The following is a 20473-nucleotide window of genomic DNA, read 5'->3' on the forward strand; positions in this document are numbered from 1 at the left end:
TTGTTAAGTCTCCCTACCTCTACCCAAAGGATTTCTGAATCTTAGTCCATTAGAGACACAGCCTATATTTTGTCTTTATTGGTTTTGCAGTTTGGGTTCCTATTTGAAATCACATACTTTAACACGATGCATCTTAGAACCATCTTGAGAACCATCTTGTGTGACAATTACTGTCAAAAGAAAGGGGTCAGGAAAAGTCCTTCAGGGTCTAACAGAAGATCAAAGAGAGGAGACAAATTAAAATTGAGCTTAATTGTTATTTTCAGGCATGCTTGAAAACCAAAGATTAAGGCAGCAATACAGCAAGGATGGCTCCGTGTCAGCCTCATCTGTGTAAAGATCAGCCATAGCACATAGGTCATGGCCCCTACTTTACATAAGGTCCATTAATGGCAATAATATACTGCTTTAAAAAATGAGCAACACACCTAATTAGATGTTGTTAAACTTGAGCTTGTAGGTAGACTTGTAATTCATAGCCCTGCAAGTGATTTATATAATGCAAATGATGTATAACAAATCTTATAGAAGCCTATTGTATTGACAAAAATTAGTCAATTTCATAAACTTTTGAGCATTGCATTAGTTTCCTATTACTTGTGTATCAAATTACAAACTAGGTAGCTTAAATAACAGATATTTATCTCAGAGTTCTGGTGGTCAGAATTTCAAAAATGGGTCTTGTAGTGAAAGTCAAGATGTTGACAGAGCTGGTTCCTTCTGGAGGCTTCTAGGGGGAAAAATCTGTTTCTTTGCCTTTTTTTAGCTTTTAGAGACTGACCCCATCCATTGCCTCCTGGGCCCCTTCCCAGATCACTCCCCTTTCTGCTTCTGTTGTCACATCCCTTAATTATGATTCTGACCCTCGTCCTCTCTTTTATAGTGATCCTTCTCATTAAATTGTACCCATCTGCATAGTCCAGGAAAATCTCCCCTTCACCAAGTTTTAACATAATTGCATCTGCGTGGTCCATCCTTGCTATATAGGGTGAGATTCACATGTTTCAGTAATTAGGGACATCTTCAGGAAGGAGGACATTATACCAACTACTTTGGGCCTCTGCTATGTGTCTAGTATTGTCCTACATACTAACGTAAGGCAAAAGTCTTCTATCCTCAAAGGACTTACAATACAGGTGGGAGAAATGCTCACAACAAGTCTGCGGTGGCTTATGGGTAAGAGGGAATGCAGTTGGGAGGACCAGTCAGAATAAAGGATTGAGATGAGCCCTGTAGAAAAGATTTAGTCAAGGGGCACCTGAGTGGCTCAGTCAGTTAAGCTTCTGACTTCAACTCAGGTCATGATCTCACAGTTTGTGAGTTCAAGTCCCACGTCGGACTCTGGGCTGCCAGCTCAGAGCCTGGAGCCTGCTTCAGATTCTGTGTCTCCCTCTCTCTTTGCCCCTCCACTGCTCATGCTCTGTTTCTCTCTCTCTCTCTCCCTCAAAAATAAATAAACATTAAAAGATAGAAGAAAAAAGAAAGAAAAGAACTAGTCAAGTTGGCGAAAACAGGGAAAGGGAATTTTCTAGGAAGAAGGAAATGTGCGGATGTGTGTGAGAATGAGGAAGCTTGTCAAGCACAGTTAGAGGGGAGTTTTTGAGGAAGTGAGTAATGATTCATGAGCTCCACAAGATGAAGGCCAAGTTATGAAGAGCCTTTGAAGTGAGCTTCAGACAGTGAGCCTCAACCTTGAATGCTGGTCGGCATCACTCAGGAACTGTAAGTGCATCTGGTGTCTATATCCTCCATCAGGTTGGCTTGGCGTAAGCTGGACTCTAATCATGGGTCGAGATTATGTTAATACCGTTTTATTTGAATGCATGTTCAGGCTGAAGAGCACTTTGAATTTTTAGAGACTTCTAAATCCTATACAAGTATGATAGAAGAGTAATGAAGGATTGTGAAGGGTCCAGATATGACAGTTAACTTTCTACTTCATAAAGATAAATATGGTGAGTACTAGATGTTAAGTTGGATGACCCAAGATCAGAAACATGAAGAATGAGGAAGAATCTGTTATTTTATTTATTTATTTTTAAATGTTTATTTTTGAGAGAGAGAGAGAGGGAGAATGCAAGTGGGGAAGGGGTAGAGAGAGATGGGGACAGAAGATCTGAAGTGGGCTTTGACTGACAGCAGAGAGCCCAATGTGGGGCTCGAACTCATGAAACATGAGATCATGACCTGAGCTGAAGTCAGACGCTTAAGCCACTGAGCCACCCAGGTGCCCTAAGAATCTGTTCTTTTAAATCAGAAATTACAAGGCTTGACTGAAGGTAATCGCCTTTGTGTGTGTGTGTGTGTGTGTGTGTGTGTGTGTGTGTGTGTGTGTTAATTAGAGAGAGAGAGAGAGAGAGAGAGAGAGAGAGAGAGAGAGAGAGAGAGAAGTAGCAGGGGAGGGACAGAGAGAGAAGGAGACACAGAATCTGAATAAGGCTCCAGGCTCTGGGCTGTCAGCACAGAACTCAGAGCCTGACACAGGGCTCAAACTCATGAACCGCGAGATCGTGACCTGAGACGAAGTCAGCGCTCAACCGACTGAGTCACCCAGGTGCCCCATGGTAGCAGCATTTTAATCCCTAAATGTGATTTATGGATACATGGGTAAATGAAGATGAATGGATAAAAATAATTTTTTAATGATACTTTGGGAGTGAGTTTACAGTACATAACCTTTACTATATGAAATAATTTTTACAGGTATATCCTCAGCCCTGACTTCCCAATAAATGCTGTATATCTACATGACTTCTGTAACTAGATGTAATATAGATATTTTAAATTTCACATAGTGGAAATAAAAATCTTGATTAATTACTACGCTTTTTTTCTTCTATCTGCTTACCCATTGTATGTATGGAAAATTCATTCTTCCATTTGTTCTATGAAAATAGTTTGGGATTATCCATATCACACTTCTTTTTCTCCCACTCCACAACTAAACTAGCAGCGAATCCTGGAGTCTCTATCTCCATACTATTTTTAGAAAGTCATCACTTCTCAAAACTTCTGCCATGACCACCCTGGTTCATACCACTAATGTGTCTTAGTTGACCTGTTAACAATAGATCCTTCCTAGATATGCTTTGGACTTTGTCTTTCCTCCATCTGCATTAAACATAAGAATCAGCGGCTCCTGGGTAGCTCAGTCGGTTAAGTGCCTGTCGGTAGGCTCCAGCTTGAGCTCAGGTCATGGTCTCATGGTTGGTGAGTTCAAGCCCCACGTAGGGCTCTGTGCTGGCAGCTCAGAGCCTGGAGCCTGTTTTGGATTCTGTGTCTCCCTCTCTCTCTCCCCCTCCCTTGCTCTCTCTCTCTCAGAAATAAAAAAAATAAATAAAGAATATTTTAAATTAAAAAAAAAACATAATAATTGGAGAGATTCTTCTAAAATATAAGTAAGACCTTGTCACTTTCATGCTCAAAATACTCCAATGGCCTCTCATTCCTCTCAGAGTAAAAGCCAGGTCCTTATCAACGAATGCCACTTTTATGTTTCCGTGAATCCAAAGTCCATATCCGCATCCACAGACATGTTTGTTAATTTAATCAAAACATAAGGAAAAGTAAGTAGGATTTCTGTGATCTTCATATCTCTAAAGCATGATGATTATAAACATGATTTGAGGCACACAGTGAAGGATATTTATGGATTTAAAGATTAGCTGACATTTGGATATGCATACCTTTAAATAAATAGTAGAAACACATTCACTTATGTCCCATATCTTGTAAGCTGCTAACTCTGCAAATCGGTAAGAAATAAACATAAATAAAATTACCCATCATGTAGAATTTAGGTCTCTGAACATAATAAATGGAAATACATTTTACTGTGAATCATAGCAATTTGCTACTAAGCAATTAGTAATAAGCAATAATAGCAATTACTAAGATGTAATTTTTAGTATCAGAACTTCACTATTATTCTAAATTAGCTTCAAAGAACATTTTATAATTTTATTGTGTTAATTATTTTAATATCTAGTGGTATTTTATGGAGTAAGATGGAGAAATTTAAAAAAAATCACTTTAGTACTTTGTCCTTTAAATCATTCTTTTATTTACAGCCATAAAATCATTGATTTAATGTTAGATCACTCAAGCTCTCCAGTGCAAAGATGCTGTAGAATATTGAACTCTGACAAATGTCTGGAAAAAATATTGAATAAAGAAGGCAAAAGGTTTACTGAAAATGATTCTTTGTTTATAGGCAAGGGAAACATGCATTTTGTACTTTCCATTTTCTGTTTTTCCAGGGATAAAATATTTAGTGTAGCAGTGTAAACTATATTCTTAGAGAGCCAGAACTCAAATGGCTAAAATGGCTTGGAGCTCTGAATACTTTAGGGTACGCTTAAAGGGAGTAATTTGGACTTTTCCTCCCTGTTGTAAAACATTATTAGACAGCTGAAAAGTAAGACCAAAATGACAAACAATTTTGAGAAGAAAAATTGCACTTGGATGTGAAAACTAAAAACAACTGATAAAATCTGCTGCCATACAATTAATACCAATGATTACAGCGATTAATGCATTCATTATTTCAATTCCTAAATGAAATAATGGGGGGGGGCTCCATGGTAGGTTCTGTGTTGTAAGCTGGTGACAAAATGTTAATATGGTTGACACATCTCTGCATTCCTACAAATTGCAGCATAGGATGAGAGAGAAAATGTACTGTACTTTGTGATTATGCATTGTGTGCTACGTGGACAGGGAGAGTGTTTCTAATGGCAAATTAACAAAAAAAGGAGGAACCAGGAATAATTCAGGTAGAAGGGTCAGTGTCTTAAGCCTTGATATTGAGGCCTTCATTGAGGCCTCAGAAAACATGTACCCTGCATGGAGAGTAGAGGATGAATGGTAAGTCAGGAACAAAGCTACGGGGAAGGTGGTTATGAAGTTTCTAATACACAGTGCCAGGAATCTTGATTATTTTTTTCAGAGTAATGGGAAACCAATGGAGGATTTTATGATTTTCCATTTTGGAAGCTAGGTTGAGGAAAATCTGATACTAAGTGGAGGTAGTGGGATGGAGACAGGGGAGTAGATTTGAATTGCATCTTACATTACCTCAGCAAGCATGGTGAAGGTGATTACTCCAGTCTTCCTTAAAAGAGCTCTATGAGCTTTTCGCCATATAGCATTATGCTGAGGAAAATAAAATACATATTTTTGAGGGCTGTAGTATATAAGGCATGAGCTGACGTTGATCTCTATAGACACAAAGTCTTCATGAGCCTCCTGTTAGGGGTAAATTGTAGGAGCAAATGAGAATTAGATAATCATTGAAGTCCTTGTCTTTATCTAATGGTGGACAGACACATATATCCCTCTCACGGTAGTTCTAATGTAATGTTTCATAGAGATATGGTCTCAGTATATTAGTAAACACCAAAAATTGCTGGTAAACAAAGTCTCTTTCAGAAGTAATCTGGAAAGAAAGAGCTGAAGAGATATTTTCCTATTGGGTAGAGATTCAGGCAACGTACATGGTTGTCCATTTTGGATAATGATGAAGCACTTATCCAGTTGGTCAAGGGTCTGAAAGGAGCAAGCTTAGAATGTTCAAATCTTGATACTAACTGTGTACATGGTTGCTTAGAAAGATTCAATAAATCAACCCCTATTTATTCAGGTAGTGGCTTTTAGAGATCACATTGGGCTATGCATCACTTTGGATGCCCACAAAATCTCTCCAAGGGTACACATGCATGTATAGCTTTAAGGAAAACTGGACAAACTTTTGTTTTCTTTAGCATAATTTCTCACCACTGGCCTGCCTGGAAACACTCTTGTTGCCAAAGATATACTGCTGACTCTTCTTTCCCACTCTGCTTTTCATGAGCATACTTCTCTGACTTTAACTGAGACATACTCCTTATCCATCCTGACTTCTATTATGGTGCATTGACAAAGGGTGTGAGAAGACACTCAGAGAACAACTAGAAATACAGATCTTTTCAAAGTTACCACTCATTCATAAACTGAATAAGGAAAGTCTTCAGTCTTAAAATTTCACAGAAAATGCTCTTAAAGTTTATGAAAAGATACAAACATATTACCAACAACAGCAAATTAACAATATTTGTTGTCTCCCCCAGTTCTGGGTATATTGGGATAAATAAGTGTCCCAAAATAATATCGTAAATGTAAAATTAATAATAATTTTATACTTACAAATAAAAACTATTGGATATATTTCCCAGAATGTGAAGAAAAATATTCTAAAGTCTAGGTAACAAATCTTATGCCAGATATAATGCTTTAAAATCATTGTTTTCAACAATATTAAAACTATAGCTAAAGGACTCATCAGTAGTCAGATATCATTGGGCAAGTTTGTTGCATAAACTAAAAATAATTTAAAAATTAAAGTTATATGGCTATAAAATACTCCTTCAATTCTAAAGTACTTATGTAAATACATTTTCTAAACTTGCAAAACAATGTATGAATTTAGATAATAGGTGCTGAGACCTGTCTTGTTCTCAGAGCAATAAAAAAAAAACATGAGGCAAAAATCTTTCATCTGTCTCATTGAGAAATAGAAATGCATTTCAAATAACAGTTATCTTTCGTGTTTCATAATTAGCTAACCCAATTTGTAATATATTTTGGGGGAGGAGATTAAATATAAACAGAAGTTGAAAGAGAAGGTGGATTAACACAAAATCCTGACTATTAAACATGGTATGTGTGGAGTGTGTGTGTAAACATATAATGGATGGTGGCAGTAATCAAGTTGCTGTTGTATGTAGAGGATTCAGCTAGATAAAATTAGAAGAATGTTGGATTTTTTTTTACTTACATATAGCAGTATTCATTACATTCAGCAATTATGTGAGCATATCAACTATTTAAATGAAAATTCAGGTTTCTAATAAAAATATGTGAGACCTTCTTCCTTTTCCAAAATAATTAAGACTATAAAATAGGTTGAAGTCAATAGCTTTAGATGGTTGAGTTTCCCAGGCTCAAGTGTTTCTGATTCAATAATATGTGAAAATTATTCTTATGACTATAGAAAAAAATAGTTGACATGAATGAAATAACATAAAACAATTACTGTGAACATTTACTAAAACATGCACTTTAGCAAACTAAACCCCGGTGAAGATTATTTCTGAAAGAAATGGCATGGGACATGGAAATGTAGATTTCAGCTGCCTAGCCAAGGTGGGCTTTGAATTCTCACAGTAGACATTTTTGTTTTTCCACTCAGATTACCTGGAACAAACAAATTAAGTTGCCTCTACACAATGCCAAAACATTTTTGATTTCTTAATATTTAATTCATCATATTTTTTAATGAATCAAATAATTTATTAAGACAATCAAATTAACTTTAATTATATAGAGAGTCTCTAATGACAAAATCATGATAGGATCACTATGGGATCGATTTGAATGTCTAGTTAAATTGTTCAGCTATAGATTTGGGGGAAACTCATGAGTCTTTGTTTTCAAAAAATTGTATTCCATCTGCTCAATTTCAGTTAAGTTTTGAAAAATTCAGTAACAATATGTGTATTAATCAGTACCTGAAAACCACGGTTGTTTCTCATACTCTTGTAATTCTAATTAGTACCTGTCATTTTGTTGAAAAGAAACTCTAAAACATACAGTGGAGAAGAACCATAATATAATTTGTTATTTATCATTTAAGTTTTCAGTAGGTGTTTTGTAGAGAATACTCATTGATTCGTTATTATTCTATTTTAATCCCACATTTCAGTTTTCATGATGGGATTGTTATAGCCAGTGTGAGTGCTGATAAGTGAAATGCATGTTTCAAAATTTTAGTTTAACAATGACCACTATTAGTATTGGCAATAAATGTCAGATTCATCATTTATTATCTTCTTTTGTAGTCATTGACCTGCAGTCATATCTTTCCATGTCAAATAGAAAGATACTGATAACACTTTTCTTAAAATGGAAGCAATAAAAATAAAAGTCCTTTGATTAGGTAGCTCAAAGTCAAGACACACAACTCCCAAGTCTCAAGTTATACGACAAGAAATATGAATAATGTATGCTTTAGAAAACATCCTTTTATTCTTCACCTCATTTTTTTTTTTGCATGCAGTGCATCACAGAAGTATTGGATGGTTGTTAAATGATCAAATGATGTCGTTGTAAACCAACATTCTGAGTCTGAGTATCTAATTACATTATTGGTCACTTTTCGTTTTATTACAAGATTTTTTAAAAGGAAATAGGACTCTTAATATTCCTAGCCTAGAGGTTTTAACTTTTCCCAGTCTTGAGTGCTTTTTCATGGTGCCATATATAGAACCTGAAAACATAATGTGTATTATGATGTTCTTGGCAGGAAATGGATGAATAATTTCCTAAGGGAGTAATTGAAGAGAGTGTTTAAAGTGATTATTTTAAGAGTTTGGATAAGGATAAGGGAACAGAAGGGTTAGCTAAGGACTCAGGAACTAGTAACAGAAGAAAGTTGTGAAAATGCTTTGCTCTGAAGGGGCAAGGGCAAGACATACAATGATTTCTAGGGGAGTTATTGTGGAGGGCAGTGACCACAAGCTAGCTGGCCTTCAGTAGAAGAATAAGATCATTGACCAAACTGCCCTCAACGGAGTAGAAGATATTTGAAATATCCACAAGTCTCACTCCTCCTGATCTGTAATCCCTTGCAATTACCTCCCATTGACTGAAAAGCCATATTTAACACATATTTTCTGGAGATGGGCAAAATAACATTTTTATCAGTTTTTGTACAAGAATTCCTTTGCCAAGCTCTCCAATCATCACCTACACTCTGAATGAACATAAATTGCCCTAGACCATTTCCTAATAATTTTACTAACACAGTGATGGTTATAATATGCTAAAATATTTTGAGATTTGGCATTACTTATTTTAAATCTCCAGGAACTAAAAAATAGCCTATTTCCTGTAGATACAGAAAAAGTGATTCATACTTTTCTTTGGATGTGCATTTCCTGTTTGTGTGTATGTGTCAGAGATTAAATGTTCTTCCCAGTATACTTAAACTCAAGAAACTTGCAAAATTTGGAAGCTGCTTATTTAAGGACATCCAAGGGCTTAAACGTCTGGCAAAGAAACATTTCAAATCAGTGAGTTTTTAAGATTTTACAGATCATTTTGCATAAAGTAAAATAATATCACAGTAGGAGAATGTCATTCTATAGATAGAGAAATATGATCCCCAAGGCAATCCTGCACTTTCCAAATACTCCAAGCAATTCTTTGTTTGGAAAATACAGAAAGCATTTTTTGTAGGTTTAATCTATCTGCTGTTGGTGAACTGAAGGAAAGGACAAAGGTCCAATTGACAGTCCTATTTTGTACATTTGTCATCTATCCTCATAAATCTGTGTCATTTAGAGGTGATATAGTTTTGTTTCTGAACAAGGGAATTTAAAATGCTCTATCGTAGGCAGTGAATATAACAATGTCAGGTACAACAGCTCTAAAAAATGCATTGTAAAAATAAGTAGCCACAAAAGATGAAACCTGATATAAATACAAAGATTCTTTGCAGTTTAGAAAAATGTTATATTATTGAATATTCTTCCCTGCTTTCTAAAATCTTAAATTTCTATGTTCTGAGTCAGTAAGTTGTCTAATATGCCAAATGATCTGTGTTTAATGTAAGAATTAATTTCAACATTTAAAGGAACAACAAATAAGTAACAGTTTAAATAATATCTATGTAAGTCTACATAAACATAAAATATTCCTGAGAAAGATTAAACCAGTGTTTGGTTATAACCAATTAACTTATTTCAGTGCAAGATTATTTTTCCTATTTAACTTTAAGGAAATATAAGGTATACTTCATAGAGTATGAAGAAATTTATGTTTTGATGTTGAAAACTGAAGATGAAATTATTTAAACATATGAATTTATTTTTTTATCATAAAATAATTAGCATATCACTTAAACGTACACTTTATGAAAATGTTATGGTCTTTTATGCCGTATTGATTTGTCAAAAGAAAAAACAAATATGCTTTTTTCCAGAGAATATTGCAATTCCAGAGAATATATTTGTATTAAAACAACCCCACTGATGGAAAAATATGATCCCTTATGTTTATATTAATGCCATGCTAGAGTCACTGATGTATAGCAATGAATATTTTCACAACGTATCAACTTTTAATCCTTCAAAATTGGTGACTTTTAAAGTGTTTGTTTTTACAACTTATTTCTCAAAGCCTTGTGAGTAACTAGGGATACCTTGGAAAGACTAAATTCACATAGCAGAAATTCACAACCGTTTCTTTAGGCTTGCGTGATTTGAAACATAGTGTAAAAAAATGTATATGACTTGTCATGATGAACATAGATTATGTACAGCTATTTAAGTGTAAACAGATACAGATATATGCACACATAGGCTTATACATATGACAGCTAGAGTATATTGTATATATGATAAATCACATATATTGCCTGTGGGTGCGTGTGTGTGTGTGTGTGCGTGTGTGTGTGTGCATGTTTACATACACTTAACTCTTCCTCTGGGTGAGGGAAGGGAGGAAAGAACACAGGCAGGTGGAGAATGTAAACTCCTGAGGATGGAGAAGAGAACAAGAGAAAGACACCATTAAAGTAGAAACCTTGAGGAGGTCTATGGAAACCTCTCATTCACTAGGCATGCTAAAAAGACAAACATGAGGTCTCAATTTTGCATCTTGCCACAGCTGACACAGAGCCACCGAGGAGTTTGTCCGGAGGAGCAAGCAACATGGGCAGAGTAGGGAGATGCGGTCCAGGTGTGATTTGAAGCTGGGTACCACTGGTGGATGCTTGGACTCTCATACTGGGGCAGAGAGACAGGGCTGGAATTAGGAGATTTGTCTAAAACAGGTGTCTCTGACTTATTTCACTCATGGGGCAAGAAGGCTGAGCTATTTATTCACCAGCTTCCTGGAGTTACTGTTGGAGGACAGCTCCCGAGATGTGTTAGTTCCCTGGCCCACGGTACGTGAGACAGCGGTGTTCGTGACAGTCGCAGAAACACAGAGAATGGCAGCTGTAAATCTGTGGGACGCACTGTTAGGTCCAAGGGACAAGGAGGAGCCCCACATATACATGTGTGTGTATGTCAGAAGTCAAGTGTCTGTGTTCATACATGCAACATTTATATACAAATCATAAATACTTTTACATATGTATCGTGACTAAGTATGCCACCAGTAAATAACTCATATCAGTGATTCTTTTCGGTGTAATAGAACAAAACTCTGAAGACAGAATGCGTTATACGAGGCTCTGCATTGTTCAAGTGTTAACAGAAAGAAGAACTGGAGTTTATTTTGAAAAATGATGGCTAAAATGAACACACTGGCCTCTCCTCCCATAGCTTAGGATGCTCTGTGGAATTCCAGGGCACAAATATTCAATTTTAGAACCTTTATCACAAAAGGGCAAAATCCTTTTGGAGAATATGTGCACATTTTATCTGTCACTTCTGAATATTATTAATGAGCAATAAATGGTATTTTAAGTTGTTCTTTTAAGGGTAAAAAAAAGTCAAATGCGTAATTTGCAAAATCGTACTTTCTTATTCTAAGTTTCATGGAAATCCAACAGTGGTGAGATTAAAAATAAAAAAAAGATTTTCCTACATTCTTTATACGCTATATTTTTTATTTTTATTTAAGAGAAAACACAATGTTTTCTTTCTTGTTATAGGCTTGTTGTATGCCTGTTTTTCTCTCTGAATCCTGTTCATTTTTCGAAGGAAAAATTTTTCTCATGATAAGAGGCATTGTCTTTGAAGTCATTTGATTTAGTACCTTCCCAAGCCATCTATTTATAAATATTTAGAAGTAAATCACTTCCAAAATATACAATTTTAGAAATTAAATTCTATAATGTTGATAGTTCTTGACAGTAGTTTCTTGACTGAATATGGACCATATTGAAAATATTAAGTGCTAATACTTTTATATTCTATAGAGAAATCAGAATATGCATACACATGTGCACACAATCCTTAAAAATGTAGAAATGTATATAATAGGTTCTGACTTTTAAAATAAAATATATTCCATAAGTCAAAACATTTCAGTTCAAATGCAGAAATCTATTTTGAATTAAAAAGGCAAAGGAAAAAACAAAAGGACAAGACAAATAATTTAGGAGGGCATAATCATATAATACTATTTTTCTTTATTACCCAATTTATCTGCCATAACCTAATAGTACTTTCATAACAAAATATTAAAAGGAATATTAAGGATACGCGATATACACCACGTCACAAACAAGTTTTGACTCTAATGACAAAAGTTCATGAAACAGAAACATTGTGTCTTAATTTTATTTACTAACTTGCTTGAAAGTTCCTGCTTCTGAAACATAAGTACATGTTTTCATAACAACCGAATAAACTTACATCATTTTTCTCTTCCCTAAAGTTTCTGGGGATTATAAAGTTTAGTACTAATTGCCAGTCAATCTGGTTTCCAGTTCCCCTCAGGCGTAGCCGCTAGGACTGTTGGTAGAATGACAGTACAGGTGTCTCAGGTAGGACCGAGCATTGATGGTGGAAGAAATTGACTGAATTATGAGAACACGTGCTGGAGAGAAAGTGTAGGATCTCAGCTAAAGAGAACAAGTTCATTGTTATCATGGGTCGTTACTTCTTTGCATTGCTATTATTTTGTTCCTATGTGTCCCGTCTGCCACCTTCATTTCTCCCATGATCTACACTCCGGAGGAAGAGAGTAACAGTCAGCTCCTGGGCATGCCAAGTTCTCTGGCCCTCTTGCTTGTGCACATACAGCACCACGTCCAAGAAGTTTCTTCCTCCCTGTTGCCGTTCCTTCCTCCACCACTTTGTCTGGCCATCTTCCCCTGTCATCCCTCAGGTCTGAGCTTAAACTTCATTTCCCCAAGAATTGCTCTCACAGCAACTCACAGGAGACTTAGCCCAGTAAATGATATGCCTACTCTTCAGCTGTTACCTTCAGGCTCGCGCCATATTTGAGAAAGTCAGAAAGGTATCTATTTCCATCGCTGCCTCCACATCTGTCTGTCTATCATGTATTGAGAGATGCGAAAGATGAGAGAGAGAGTGAGAGAGACAACTCAAGCTGCCTGATGTCAAAGCCTGTAATTCTATTAAAAAAGGGAGGGAGGGAGGGAGGGAGGAAGGGAGGGAGGGAAGGAAGGAGGGAGGGAGGGAGGGAGGGAGGGAGGAAGGAAGGAAGGAAGGAAGGAAGGAAGGAAGGAAGGAAGGGAAGTTCACAGTACTTAATTACACACTCTGGGGAAGACGTGAGAAGCTGGGAGAAAATGATCTCATGGATGTCAAAATCGGTCATATTTTTCTGTCTACATCTGACATTTTTCTATGTATATCCTATAAAGCTAAATGGATATATTGCCTATTGTTTAACTCATGTTCCTGATAATTTATATCATCCTCAGTATACTCTTAGGTCTGGAGAGCAGCAATTTGAGGACATATTGATTGATGCGAGGGATTGAGTAGAGGGTTAAGCCTCAAAATTTTGTTTTTCTTGGTTTTCTGACTGCTCTTCTAAATAATCGTAACAAAATTGTACCACTAGACAATTATAATATAAGCAGTATGCAAATAAGGCACAAACAGTTGGTTATATTATAAACCAAATGAAAGTTAGGTTGTGATTCTAAGCAAAATAGTTTGGGATTTATCTTCCAGTTCAGTTGTGCTGAACCTTGAGGAGCAAACAACTAACTCTTCACATCCTCAATTACGTATTGTAGTGCCCTGTACTGGGAGAAAAACTAAGAGCGCTGCCATTCTTTCTGGACCTGTTAGGCTTGCCTCATCATATTGGAAACATCTGACTCATGGAGAATCACACAGGAGTTGTCTTACTTTCTAATGCTGTAGATGAGGAGACTGAGATGTCCAGAGGTGAAGTGAGTGTTCAAAGATTATGCAGTGACGATCTCTCAGAAGCAAACAAAAACATTAGAATTTCTAAATTCTCCAGGCAGTGCTTTTTCAGGAGGCCATGATTATCAGATGCTATACAGAACAATAACTCACTTACTGTTAAAGTCAAATCCTATTTACTAGTGTGGATTATGAGAACAGGGCATATTTATCTTGTGACTATAAAATTCTGCCCCCTGCTTTTTCGGAGTAGGGTTTCTTAGAATGCATGTGCAATGTATCACATATCAGTAATACATTATAATTAAACCCATAAGTAAAGCATTGATGATGATATTTATCTTCGCCTTTCTGTATTAGAGTAAGTATGCTATAAGCAGAATCAAATAATGACCACACACACCACAAATCCAGGAAATTGTGTGTTTCCAGGGACCATATATTTGACATGAATTAAATTAATAATAAGTTGAACTATTCTACATCAAATTTTATTTTTCTGGCGATGGTCTACTGAGAGGCAGAATATATGGCTTACAGCAGCAGAAATGTATTCACTTATAGTTCCGGAGGCTAAAATAAAGACAAGATATCACTGAGCTAATCAGAGTGTCAGCAGGTCTACGTGTCTTCTTTTTTTTTTTTTTTTCTTTCAACGTTTATTTATTTTTGGGACAGAGAGAGACAGAGCATGAACGGGGGAGGGGCAGAGAGAGAGGGAGACACAGAATCAGAAACAGGCTCCGAGCCATCAGCCCAGAGCCTGACGCTGGGCTCGAACTCACGGACCGCGAGATCGTGACCTGGCTGAAGTCGGACGCTTAACCAACCGACTGCGCCACCCAGGCGCCCCAGGTCTACGTGTCTTCTGGAGGCTTTGGGAGATAATGCATTTTCTTGTCCGTTCCAACTTCTAGAAGCCTCATGCATTCACTGGCTCTTGGCCCCTTGCTCTATCTTCAAGCCCACAGTTTAGCGTCTTCAAATACCAATCTCTCTGTGCCTTCTGATTCCATAATCAAGGCACTTCCCTCTTATAACATCTCAGTGATTCTAGTAGGCCTCCTAGATATCCAGAATAATCTCCCAAAGTCAAGATCCTTAACATAACGTCTCAAGTACCCTTTTCCATGTAAGGTAACGTATTTCAAGGACTCTTTTGACATCTTTTTGTCCATTACATGGTCATCTTTTGGAAGGAGATATCGTTTAACCCACCACATTCCCTCTTGAGGGACATGGCTTCTTTTTGAGGAGAAAAAGTGGCCCAGACAGGTACTGTTTTGGTATATTGAGTGTTTGCTGTTGGGAAGTCTATTCATTGATCAATTAGCCTTGCTACAATGTATTCTGCATATTTATATTTTTTCCAGGTACATACACAAGAAATAAATTTCCTATTATGCATAAGATTAGGAACTGTCAGATGATGGTTATTTGCAATCTCGTGAAACTATTTCTTAATAGCATTTGGTTTCAAATGGTTTTGTATTCACTGGTTCTAGGAAGTCTAGGAAAAGAGATTTTTTTCTCACTTTTATTAAGGTTCTAATTTTATCAGCAGTTCATGAGCAAGATCGATCTATATATATATATATATATCTCAGAAATGAAGAAAGATTATGAATATATCCTGCTTAGATATATTGGATTACCTCTGGCAGGTGTCTCAGCTTAAATTGAAGTTATTAATTAGAGCATACTAATACTTATGAAGTTATTGCACCAATTGTGACAAAATAACATGTAGAATAGGCATTTTGTAATAATAGTTATATTGTTCCTTAGCAGAATGTAGCAACAATTTAATAAAATTGATGTGTATTGTGAACCTAATCTGCATATTGGAGTAGAAATCCGTAAGATAACAAGGACCGTAGAATGGCCATATGTGCATTGGGGAGACTTATAATTTCCAATAAAACTTTTCCTCTATAAGGCATGGTTCCGTATCCATCACATTTTTATTGTATGTAATTTTACTGGAACACAAATAACAGCTCTATTGTTTGTGCACAATTTGTGCATGGAAATAGTGAGTAATTTCGATGCTAAATGTATTGTCTTACTGAATGACTTGGACTATGACATAAGATGCAAATATCTCTCTTCTTATTAATTTTAAAGTTAAGTATTCTTAATTAGAGTAGGGTACACTGCAAGGGAAAGTTGCACATACTGTCCTTTGAATTCTAATGCATTTTTGGTGTAATGACCTTGTAACAGAACATTAAAATTTGTCTTATATATCATGAAAATGTTTAAAGGTTATTTTTTACTATACACATTTTGAGGCCATAATTTTAGTGTGCAAAATTTCCTTAAATTTAAATTTCTCTTTTCATAACAATGGACAGATGAATGTCACATCTGCGTATAAAATTTTGATAGTGATGTTCAAAGTACATCCACCCTCAGTTATGGTAATTTTAAATAATTCTTTTATCTCTCCAGCCATTGTATGCAGTGAAGGTTTATAAAAACGTTGGACTCAATTCAAACGTAACGAAAATATGTAAGAATATATGAATCTAACACTGTGTGTCCTGAGGCAAGTTGCTATTTAATATACAGTATGTGTTGCTTGAGTATTGTATTCAGGAAATTCAAAACACAGCAACATATAAAGATGTTATTTTTCTTTAAGTGATCAAGAGCTTAATTGAATAAGGCACTGTTTTTTAAAAGTCACTATTTTATGGGTCTAAAAAGTGTCCTGTACCACAAATTAAATTGAAATCTCAATTATCATTATAAATACACAAACATACACTATAGACACTCAAGCACTATCTGAGCCCTCTTTAATTCTTGGAATGTGTAATAAATCTGGAGAAGCCCATTATCCATATATTTTGAAGTTTAGAAGTAAATAAATTCTACTAAAGCAGATGAGAAGAAATCATGATCATAAAAACAAAACAAAACAGAACTTGTTTCATGTTGAGGACAAGACTACAGCAAATAAACCTGGCTATTTCTTTGTCTTGTCATCAGCTTGTCACAACTACATTCTACAAATACATCTATATTGGTTTCCAATGAAATTTTGTAATCGATTCTACAATAATCTCAAATGGGGGAATTTGATGGGATTATTGATAGAGACTATCAATGATAATAGCCATCTGGCAGCTGGAAATATGGAGCAAGAATTTAAAAAATAAGGTCTGCATGTGGATAAAACTCTAGAGATGTCCTCATAGAGGTGGTATAATAAATTACAGAATTAAGTAAAATCACCAAAGGGATGAATATATGCGGCAATAATTCTTGATCCATGGGATAAACAATAGCCACTAAGAGTGCTTGTTAGAAACTGAGAATTTCGGGCACTTCTCCAGGTTTTCTGATTTGGTAGATCTGAATCAGGACTCTACAGGCCCATAATTCCCTTGGTTATTCTAAAACAGATGATTGTAGGATTTATGATGAGAAAATTGCCGGAGTTGTGAATAATAAAGACAGGTGGACCTTTCTAAAGCATTTACATTCAGAGATAAAGAGTGGGAAGAAAAGTAGAAGACATTAGTGGAAAAAAGAACAAAACAAAACAAAAACCTCTAAAATACATTATGGAAAACTAGCGAGTCTAATGTCTGTGGAAGAAGAGTGATGGAAGGAATAGTTGTTTTTTGATACTAAAGAAAATTACAAAGAAAGTACTGCAAGATATAAATTTGCGATGATGATCAGGGTGACATCAGTTTTTACAAGATGGTGAGAAGAGAGTCACTAGGAGTCACAGGAAAAAAATCAGTATAGATGATTCTTTTAATGTGTGTTGACAAAGGGTAGCATAAGTTAGGAGAGTAACGTTAGCTTAGGAATATGTTATTTGTTTTCATTGTTGTAATGTTGGGAGCAAAGGTAGGAATATTAACAAAAGATGGACCCAGTAGAGAGGAAGAAGTGAAAATATGAGAGGAGAAGTACTGAGCACAGCTTTGGAGCAAAGATAGGAACTGAAATGCTCAAATGAAGAGCTTCTCTCTGGAAAACAGGAGTGACCTGTATGTGTATATGCACACGTGCATGTGTGTGTGTTTATGTGGGTGGTGTGTATGTATGTGTGTGTATAATTATATTATATATTATATATATTTAATTATAAATAATATATATATTATATATGTGTAAATTTATTTCCTCCTTCTCCCTCCTCCTCCTCCCCCCTCCCCCTCCTCCTCCTTTTTCTCCACACAGAAAAAAAAAAAGTGAAAAAAAATGTTGAAATCACAAAGACATAATATAAGACATATAATTAAAGTTGAGAGAGACCACATTGAATGTTCTTGATCTTCTCAGGAAAGTGTTCAGAAAGGACTTAAAAGGGGAAGAGGAAAACACACCTGATCCTCAGGGCTTAACGAGCTGAAGAGATTTGGAAGCAGCTCTTGAGAAAGGTCTAGAAGCAGTACACTGGGAACTAAGAACAAGGCTGATTAGAAATAAATAGAACCATTGTAGGACATCACATGTTCAGTCCATTACTATGGGACTAATTGATTAGATTGTATTACTTTCTAGTAAAAAAGAAAAAGTGTGCGTGAGGGAGGGCAACATGTTTCACAAATTCTGGCATTTTGGAAGCAGAAGTGGGAATGGCAGTCGACCCGTAGTCTGCAGCTGCCAAGACAGGGACAACAGAATGACCGAGATGGGTTTCTTAAGCACATGAAATTGCTGACCATGAAATGGTCTGGGCAGAGAGGTAGAGGAGGTCGAAGTGGACTCCACCACAAACAGGAAAGGTGAGAACAGCCTATAGACCACATCTTGGTGAGTGTGAAGGAATGTGAGCACTGGATAAGGGGAAGTAATGAAATCACTTTTCAGATACAGCTGGTCATCTGCACTTAGTCTGAAATATGAAATGACATTTATCTGACCTTTCAAAGAATATTAAAAAAATGTCATAGGTGGAGGTCCTATTTTCAGAGTTCAAAAAGCAGTGATCTTATATGCTACAACATTTAAAAAATAATCTCAAAATATTGGCTTTTCGTTCCTACAGATATTGGTTTCAGATTAGATCCATGTCTGTTTGATTTGAAATTCTTTCAATTGATATGTTATGACTGCTTTTCAGAAATATTCCAGTTTTTCTGTTGGGTATGCATTTACATAAAAGAAATTGGAAATATTTTCACTATTCCTTTTGTTGTCGAGTCTAGAGAATTTTTGAACATTTTTGTTCTTTATGTCTATCAAGCGGTAGTTGTGTGAAAGTGCATAATAAACACCATTTATCCATGATTATAACATTGCCTTGTTTAAGAGAAATATGTACTTCTTTCAGAGAAGGCCATTAACACTCAATAGCTTGGATATTACAAATGCGTGAAGCAACTTCCAGTTCTGTTTGTACAGATGTGTTTTTCGTCATCTCTGAGACGACTATTCTTAGAGAACATGATACAATGGTAAATATCAATTATCTAATGAAAATGTCTAGCTTCCTGATTAAAACGCTGTGCCTGGCCTACTTAATCCATATAATATGAGAACTGTATATTTGGTACAGAAGAAAAACTAAAAGCGTGGTCTGTACCCACACCCTACATGTGCTAATGTGATAGATTATATCAATTTTCCATTGGTCTTAGGTCCAGAGTTACGGAGGGAAAGTGTTTCAGCTCTCTTAACTCATCTTCTAATTTCGAGTAATGATTGTAATGCTCACATAAAAAATATAAGCTAGGTATACAGAAAGATGTATTTAAAACATCACATTAAAATTTTAGCCCTCTAGAGCATATGGGAAGTATGTATTTTTATGCACAAAAATTATTATAAATATATATACATATATGTATGTATGTACATATATAGTATATACATGGGATAATTGTGATAAAATATGGTATGCAGATACATTGTATTTTCATTAAATGTAATACACAGGTATTGAAAGAGAAAACAAAATATTTAGATATAGATATAGATGAAGTAGAAATAGAGCTAAAGAGTATTTTTATTCCATTCTAAAAGATTATCCATATCATGTTTTGGGTTGGTTAAGCTGAATTAAGAATAGCATACCCATAATCAAGGAAACATTCCATGGGCTGGAGCTGAGATTTGTTTAGTTTTTACTAAATCAATAATAAGCACCAACAAGGTGATAAATCTTGATAATGAAATAAGAATCCATATATGTAACCAGTAACAAATAATACATTTTATGATATAGTGAAAACATCCCCTAAATTGCTAAATTCTGGTGTTTAAACAACAATGTTTACTGTATCTTTTGCTGGAACTGGATTTATATTTGCTTTCGGCACCACAAAAAAAAGTAGATCAATACTGGTAATAAATCTTTAAATGCTTTTTAACCTTACAAGTTCTTTATATGCTGAAAGATAATCAATAAGCACGGCAGAAATACGGTATGTGATTCATCTTTTAAGGCAGTGTTATTCTATGACATAATGCCAATAACTCTGAATGTAAATGCCAAGATCAATTTTGTTTCTGAAAAATTGTTCAAACAGATAGAGTGGTATGAAATAATCACGTTTATTTACAAATATACTAGATTAATTTTAATGAGTGTAATACTTAAC

This window comes from Felis catus, chromosome D3, assembly GCF_018350175.1.
Source record: "Felis catus isolate Fca126 chromosome D3, F.catus_Fca126_mat1.0, whole genome shotgun sequence".
Lineage (NCBI taxonomy): Eukaryota > Metazoa > Chordata > Mammalia > Carnivora > Felidae > Felis > Felis catus.